We start from the raw sequence: 8,749 nt of genomic DNA, 5'->3' as shown, positions 1-8,749 counted from the left end.
AAAAATGTCATCATCACTGCTGTATCCCGTTACCGGGAATAAAACTACAAAAAGCCAAAAAAAAAATAAAGGTGCGAACAGACTTGTAATTTCTTAGGGCTGATTGCGACTGTGTGCCCTCCTGTGACTGAAGAGACTCAATCGTGACCTGCAGATCCTTCCACACTCAGGGCATGGATAGTCACCAACCAGATCTGGCCGCCGCTGTATCCTTGTGGAGTCTCCATTACCACTGTGTACCAGAGACCTCCACTGTGACCTGTCCAACGCTAGTTGTTTCCAGTTATGATTGGCATTAACTGATTTTAGGGATTGGTGTAGTATATCCTTAAACCGCTTATACGGGCCTTCTGGTTTCCGGGCTCCCTCTGTCAATTCGCCATACAGAGCCATTTTGGGGAGTCTTGTGTCTTGCATCCTCAGAATGTGGCCGCTCCATCTGAGTCGGGCCCTCGTTACTTGAGTCTCAATTGTTGTACAACTCGCGCGTTGCAAGACTTCAGCATTCGAAACTTTGTGGAACCATCTGATGTGCATTATCTGTCTTAGATGACGTTGTTGCGTTTGTTCAAGCTGTTTAATATGTCGCCTGTAGGGCGTCTAGCTTTCGCTTCCATAAAGAAGCGTTGGGAGGACGACTGCTTTGTAAACAGATGTCTTGGTCTTCAGATTGAGGTGGTGATTTTGAAACACTCTGATCTTTAGCTTCCAGAATGCCTGTGATGCCGAATTAATACGGTTGTGTATTTTCGTGTCTAGGTTAGCCCCAGTATTTATGAGGCTTCCCAAGTATTTAAACTGCTCGACCTGTTCTAGAGTTTCATTCTTCAGGCTGATGTGTGTTTGAAGGCTTTCTGGTGGACTTACCAGGATTTTGGTTTTATCGATATTGAGTCTAAGGTCTAAAGCTTCGTATATATGTTTACAGATGTCTAGCATTATTTGTAGATCCTCTGGGCTGCTAGCTATAAGTGCGCAGTCGCCTGCATATTGTGAAGTTCCACGATAAACTTTAAACGGGTTTTTGCTCTGAGGCGCTTCAGGTTAAATGGGCCTCCATCAAATCTGAATCTTATTTCAACACCTCTTACAGGCATACTCATGTCAGCAATTATCGAGACAGCTATGGCGAAAATATTGAATAGTAAAGGCGCTAACACGCAGCCTTGTTTTATTCTGGAGTTGGTTAAGAAATGGTCGGTTGTAGAGCCATTATGTTGTATTCTAGCGGTGTTGTTGGTATGAAGGCTTTTACACACTGTCGTTTTCGGGTGTGAAAACCAACCGCAATCATGTAAAATAAAATAAGGACCCCCTAAACAATATCCAATTTTTTTTCCGATCCATGTTGTATCGCCAAATAATCCGAAATCAGTGGGTGTGTGCGGCGTGACCTCCGTAGTGATTCCCTCTTCCACATCGCCGGATGCGCGTATAAAAAATTCAGTAGTTCATTTGTGAGGTGGAATATATTACGACAAGATAGATTAGACGGTCGGGTAAACGCTGATAAATTTCATGTAGATTTATGGTACTTATTCGTACCGCGAATGTTTTCAGCCGATTGCCTGGAAATGCTATCGCGATTGTGATCTGCGCCAGGGAAACCCTCGGAGATGAACAAGACAGGGTTATTCCGGTGCGGAAGATTCAGTGTGCCGTGTTGAATTTTCCATTCTTTATCCGGGGAAAATGTAATTCGGGATGGTTGGAATGGATTTCGCATTGATTTGTGAAGTTATTTGGATGTCATACGACTTCTAGGCATACTCATTTGAAATTTCACGGCGTAGGGGGTGGTATAGTATGATGGTTGACTTTTGTTCTTCTACGCCGCTCAGTCAGTCGTCCAAATACGGCGCTTAGACGTCCTTAGAAGTCCTTACTGTCATAATATGATGATAACTGAGAACTGGCCTGCCCAGAAGTGAACTTTTGTGCTGACCAATTAATGGCACTTGCACAGTATATGTTTCAGTGTTTTCTTCTCCGATACGAAAAGCCTGGAAGTTCAATTTATTGACAAGACGTTTTGAAAAAATGTCCTTTAGATACTAGAGCCTTTTTTGAGTTCCTTTTAGGCACCATTGAGAAAATATTCAAGGTTTTTCCTGCAGAAAAGAGTGTAAAGTAACTCGGTCACATTGATGCTAATTATGAATATGCTATCTCTATCTGAGAGTTCTTCTACCAACAAAAGCTGGTTGATGATTTCAATTCATTTGGTTTTACCGTGGATGATGGTGTGTCCCAAGGGTCAGAGTATTGTGTCACCCACTCTCCTCCTGATCCATATGAATGTTATTTCTAGTTTAACCGAAAACCACATCGTAACAGCTTCGTGGAGCTCAGCATATTTTCATTGACTATTGACACACCATAGAGAACTGTTGAATCTCACAAGAATTGATGCCAGCAAATTAATTCAATCAACGAAAATATCAAGAAGATAAAAGGCTAGTAGCAAATTCCATGTATGGAAGTCCTCGATCAACTAAATTTCATGATTTTCACTAGGATGGCTTATTCAACTACTATACGATTTTCGCTAGTAATGAAGCATCTTCAGGTGGATGAAGCTATACTGTAGTGGTTGTAGTAAATCGTTTTTATAGAGAAAGTGGGTACATATTTTCTGGTTTTGATATTTCTTTTCTCGTGAAACATATCACTCCCCCAGGGATCTCCGACTGGACTGTTATTGCTGGAAAAGTAACGTTGGCGAATTTGCGGATCCACTCGGAAGCACATCCGTGTTACACGGCGGAAATAGTGTGTGCGATAGAGATCTGACGCGACTGCCTGAAATGTTGAAATCAGTTGGAAAACGAGGCCGATGCAAATCTATCCGACATGGTTTATTGCGTGTGCCGATTAATAAGTCAGATCAATTTGCTTTATTGCTTCATTGTACGATGAGCACGGGTATCCAAATATGCAGACCTATTATTATACCTCCATTCTTGTCGCCGTGATTGAAGCGTTCATGAAAAATTCGTCGGGCATCACTGGACTCGGTCGATTTTGTCACATGCCATACGCAGGCTTCTGCTGATGAAGGGACGCACTATCATATTGAAATTTTTCCCGAATGTGGACTTGTGCAAACTCGAAGCCATGAAATACACTAAGTGACATAGATAACAGAACACGAGAACACACAGTGTTGATGAATTTTTCACAACACTTTTTTATATACCTACGTGTCTTAGGGACTGTTAAATAATCTTTCAAAATTCGAGTAATATGCAATCGTCTGGAAAAAGTAATATATAATATAGATCTTCACAATATCTTATGCCCGAAATATCGCTATAGAGTCTGTGGAGGAGTAAACTGAGTAATTACAGGTTTAGCACAACTAATTATAAAATTCAAAATGGCTACGTCTTTTATCAGGGCTGAATCGGATAAAATTGTGTCGGAAAAAAGTGTTTCTTTTGACTTCAACAATCTACTGTTAAAATATTCGTAAGGACCAAAGACTAACCCTGTATATCACTAGAAATGTCTTCTTGCGAATTCTCAATACTGGGTGTTTTTTCTGTTTTCTAAGTTCACCGAGTATGTTTATGACAGATTCATTGAGAGCTTCAAGACTTTCCTTCCAAAAACACTCAAACCTCCTGATTCAGACGTAGACTACCTATTCAATAAATAAACACACGTACCCCTCAAACCATCAAGACACAACCGCGATATCAATTTTTCCTACATCGTTAAACACTTCGTAAAATTGAAACACGTGTCACAAGTGGCCGAAAAGTCAATGAAAAACCTTGTTTCGTGTATGTACCAGCACTTATAACTAAGTGCGTTCCATTACTGTGAAGAAAGTTTAACGTTCAGTCTCATAAAGCATAAAATGTTTAGGTTAAAATACGATTTCTATTCCAGTATCACCAGCACACACTATAGAACAGGGGATTATATTGAATTCGGTAAGCTGAAAGCACATTGCTGTTTGTTTACATGTTGAGTGAAATGCGAGGGTTAGAACTAATGGTAATAATTCAATACCCATCTATATATTGATCTCCAAATATAGTTCAATCAATATATTCAGTAATGGAGTATGGGATGGCAAACTATGTTTTTCAATTTAACCTGAATTCAAGTTGTCATTCAACAACAATCCGAACATTTAATTTTGAAGAGAATATTATTATAGTCTCTGTTTGCGATGCCACTACTGTTGAGTAAAAAAGCTCAATCTTTTACACCCTCCGGCATTCAAAATCAAATTTATTGGGTAGTGGGAGATCAGCGCTAACTAAGAAAGACTTCTTTAGTTTTTGATCGACTGCTTCTGCTTGGGAAACTCCGGAAAATATATATAGCGTGATTAGTCACATCAGAAGCAGACAAAGTGATATATGTTGTTCGGGAGAGTTACTCGAAGCAAGGTATTGAATGGCTTGAATCTAGTCGAGGTCCATGATACATTACCAAGTCTGAGCTCGATCGATATGTTCATCGCGTATTAATTTTCTCCTTGTAGAGAATGGATTTCTCACCCACACCTCGAGTGGATTGATTCGGGGGAAAGTTGCGCCATTTATTCACTACCCGATTGAATGATGGCAGTTGGAATTCCCCTGTCGATATTCGATCAACTGATTTTCCGCCGAACTTTTGAGACCCGCATTGATGCTGGCTTAGAGGGGAAATGATAATGATTTTCCAATAAGGACATCTTCTCCAAAGGGTCTCAGATGAATGAAAACTCGAAAAAAAATGGTATGACGAAAATTCTTCTGTAGGATTCTTGAGGGGTCTCTTTGCACTGTCACCTCAAGATCTACTAGGCCTTCATCAAAGCTGTTCAAACCGCTAATCTCCTGATAAGTATCAGATATCGATGTAGATATGTATTGTATTTATTGATGATTGTGTCGATCGATACTAATGTTCTGGCAAATTTGCAACTCAATCTTCGAAATTCGTGGGTCCTACATGTCGCACCTTCCACCCTCTCAATCAATGGATCCTCACACCCTCATCGCATTAATTGCATAATCGAACAGGGAGCAGGTTAGCGAGATCCTTCGCCCGGAACAATATCTGATGAGATTATAATGACTATCTGCGAAAAATATCAGCTAGTGGGAAGTCCATATCGGCATTTCCACACCATTTATTTTCGGCATAAGAGTTTGCCGCAGCGAACCGTCTGAGAGTGGGGAACGTCAAAATGTTAATATCCCAACTAATTACGTATTCTGTCGTCGCAACGTCACCGATAATCTCACATTCAGGCGGCACTGCCTGATGATAAACTTGACACCGAAAACAAAGAAGAGTGAACTTTACTTTAGGGGGAACGACGACCTATGATTTGAGAATAATTTCCTTGGATGTATACGCTAGATTCGGTCTCAGAACTTGTTAATTAGGTTAAGTTTTGGATTACTTGTTAGTGTTCCTACCCCCGACGTTTTGGAAGTTTGCTCACAGCAAAAAATCTTCCACTTTCAGGAGCAGAGGCAGCATCCGTTGATTCTTATGTTCATCCTTACATAACCCACGGTGTTCTGTTTTCTACGACACTAAGTATACAGTGTTTGAATCGTACAAATATACTGCTCCACAAGAGTTAGGGATATCGTATTCAATCGTTTTTAAAAGTATGTAATCTTCGAGAAAATCGCTGTAAAATCATTTAAAACTCAATAACAACTTGAATCGGTCCAATAAAAATCAGTATGAGACATTCCGTCAATCTGGTCGCCTTTTTTCTGAAGTTTGGTTCTTTGCGTGGAGCTTGGTATTCCACATTTACCAATACCTCCGCACTCACCAGATTCGAATTGCATAGAACATGCATGGGATATGCTCCAAAGAAGATTAGATAATCATCAACCTACCCCAGAAGCCTTAAATGATCTGAGAGAGCTTCTGCCCCGTTTATGGAACCAAATTCCTCAAGAAATGTTCAACAACCTCGTGTGTAGTATGCAAAGAAGATGTCAAGCTGTTATTGATGCCCGTGGAGGCCATACATTGTATTGATAGTCTCAAAATGCTTGAATTCTCTGGGAATAAAATTTCGTTATTTTACTAGATTTTTCTTAACCACCCTGTATACGCTGCAGACCTACAGGCTAAAATTAATTTGCAACTTGAAATCATATTAATATGAAATGTTATCACAAAAATCTTATTTTAACTATATTTTTTTGCAATTTAAGTCAATATCCCTAACTCATGTGGATCAGTTTATCTTTGAAGCTACCTAATACACCGAATTGTGGAAGATTTGAGTAGGTTTGGTAGAGTAGAATAAAATAATCTCCGATCGTGTCAATCTTAGAAGAAAGATAAGGTAAAAGTGTAAACTCTTGATAAGGGGACAACAAAATTTCATTGTGCCATTCAACAATGGAATAATTCATAAATGGCTGATAATTCCCGTATCGTTTTAACTTTTTCCCGTTATTTCCTGAGCATATTATGTACATGAAGAATAGAAAAAGAATTCTTCACCTCATAATGGTTATAAAATGGTATGTTATTAAATTATGGTAATAAATACCCAGTGCGAGGGAAACTATCATTATTCTAATCAAATATTTAATGACAATAATTGCCGCATTCTTCCCGGCTTGTTTTTCTACAGTCCCGAAGTGCCTGTGAGCAAACACAGGTATCATTTCAGTCATTACTAGAAACTCGTATGTTCGGGGCAGATGAATACGTAATTCTTCGAATGTTCCTCCGTACATACACACCGTTTAAAATTCCGAATCGTCTGTCAACCCACATGACCACCATCGAGCATGTCACCAGTTAAAAATGAGAATGCATTAATTTTTTTTTCCGACAACGGATGAAACCCGTCGATAATATAACGTAACGACGCGAGTTTTAAATTCTTGTTTGGAGTGGGACACATTATCATTAGACGGTAGCGATGCATATGCCCTATACGACGTATAAATAAATATATTTCAGCATTTAATAAATTGCCTTTCAGTTCTTCCCATCTCCCTAATTATCGGCTACTGTTTTCGGTCTTCCGTCCTCTTCTACGCGGCTCTGCCAGCAATTAAAATATTATCCTGAGCGCAAGACTTTAATGTCTCTTAATAATAGTAATTATAGCTGGCGGAATAATCTGGCGCAAAGATCTATCTTTCGGTTCTGGCTCTCAATGCCCCGCTGTTGTCTAGAATCCTAAAATATTCATGCTAATGCATTGTGTGGCCAGAACGAATGGACCGAATCATTCTAATGGCCCTACGTTACCGCATTGGCTTCGACGGTTTCGGAGGAATCTTCTTCAATATTGATCATGGGGTTGGAGAGGAATGTTGAATTATTCGGCTTAGCAGTATGCACGTGTGCAATATCCGGAATGAACAATAGAACCAGATTAAAAGTAGATGTATCTTCGAAGTGTATCAAGAGATGTTTCATACCAGCCTCGCATCTGTTAAAACAAGGTGGCTCTTTCCTACAACTGCACAAAGTTGAGCTAAGAATGCTGCCTGAAATTACAACCACCATAACATTACGCACTGAGATCAATGCCTCAATCAATTCACCATTTAGCAAATCTTCTATAAAGTGTCAGAAACTAACCAGCCAACATCTGTTTCCAATTTTCACTGAAAAATATACACTATGGAACATTATTTGAGTGATTCATCGTTTCTGAAGAGTAGAAGTCTAAGTAGGTACGATATTTTTATCCTAGGGACAAATTTTAGACTATGGACTCGAAATATTTCAAGAGATCATTGGTGAAGACTTCATGTTCAAAAACTGACCCTCTAACGTTATCAGATAACACTCCATTTTGGGTGAATCTCACCTATTTCTCTGGGAAGAAACTTGCACAGATTTTTATCCTCTCGAGAACGGAAAAACAGATCTCTAATCTCAGACGATTATGTATGCACCTCTATGGAAAACTGCAACACTGCAGCTGATATCATCAGGCTCCCCATCACGCTGAACTGAACCAGGTCACACTCTGGTTATCGCATTATCTCCCACACCAACAAGGATTCCCAGTGGTGAATACTAATTTTCATTCCTCATGTATGAGACAAAAGGAAAATAGGAATGATCAGCAACAAAAGGGCTGCGAACGCCAAACTCAAAACGAACAGGAAGGTTTATCTGGTATAATGCCCGAGTTGGATTATGAGTAGATCACTTTAACTTTTTTGGAAGATCGGTTGCGAGAATATCTCATACACTTCAAGTGACATTTGAATAATGGTACAGTTCGGATATTGCAATAGTATTAGGTGAGGAGGGTGTAAATGTTCATTTTGAACATTTTTTTTCTTTTGAGTTGAAGAGATGGTAGGATTCTATCGAAAATATTTTATAACTAAAAGAGTCTCAGAGACTGAGAGTGAAAACCCTCAATAAATTCAGAAGATGCAGAGTCCTCCCAGATTAAATTTCAATCGTTATCTTGGATCATTGTAAAAAGTAAAAATGGAATGGTTGACTATAAAAAATCTTAATTGTTGGTATATAATGATAAGGTGTGAAATTTTAAGCTTTTTATCAATTCCAGTATGAAAAAGGCGAAGCCGATGATCAAACCGCTTACAAAAGTGCAAAATTCTTCAGAAAATTCGTTCAGGTGCTCAAAATCCAGAGGGACCTCGCCAAGCATTATAACTATCAATTCGTTCAACCTCGCTCCCATCTCTACATTATATCAGTAAGCCATTAAATCATTGATTACGAATTCCTCAAAACGTCCGGTAGGCATATTCCCAAAAAA

Source organism: Coccinella septempunctata, chromosome 4, assembly GCF_907165205.1.
Source record: "Coccinella septempunctata chromosome 4, icCocSept1.1, whole genome shotgun sequence".
NCBI classification, from domain to species: Eukaryota; Metazoa; Arthropoda; class Insecta; order Coleoptera; family Coccinellidae; genus Coccinella; species Coccinella septempunctata.
The sequence above is the reverse complement of the archived record's forward strand: the minus strand, read 5'-3'. Positions refer to the sequence as shown.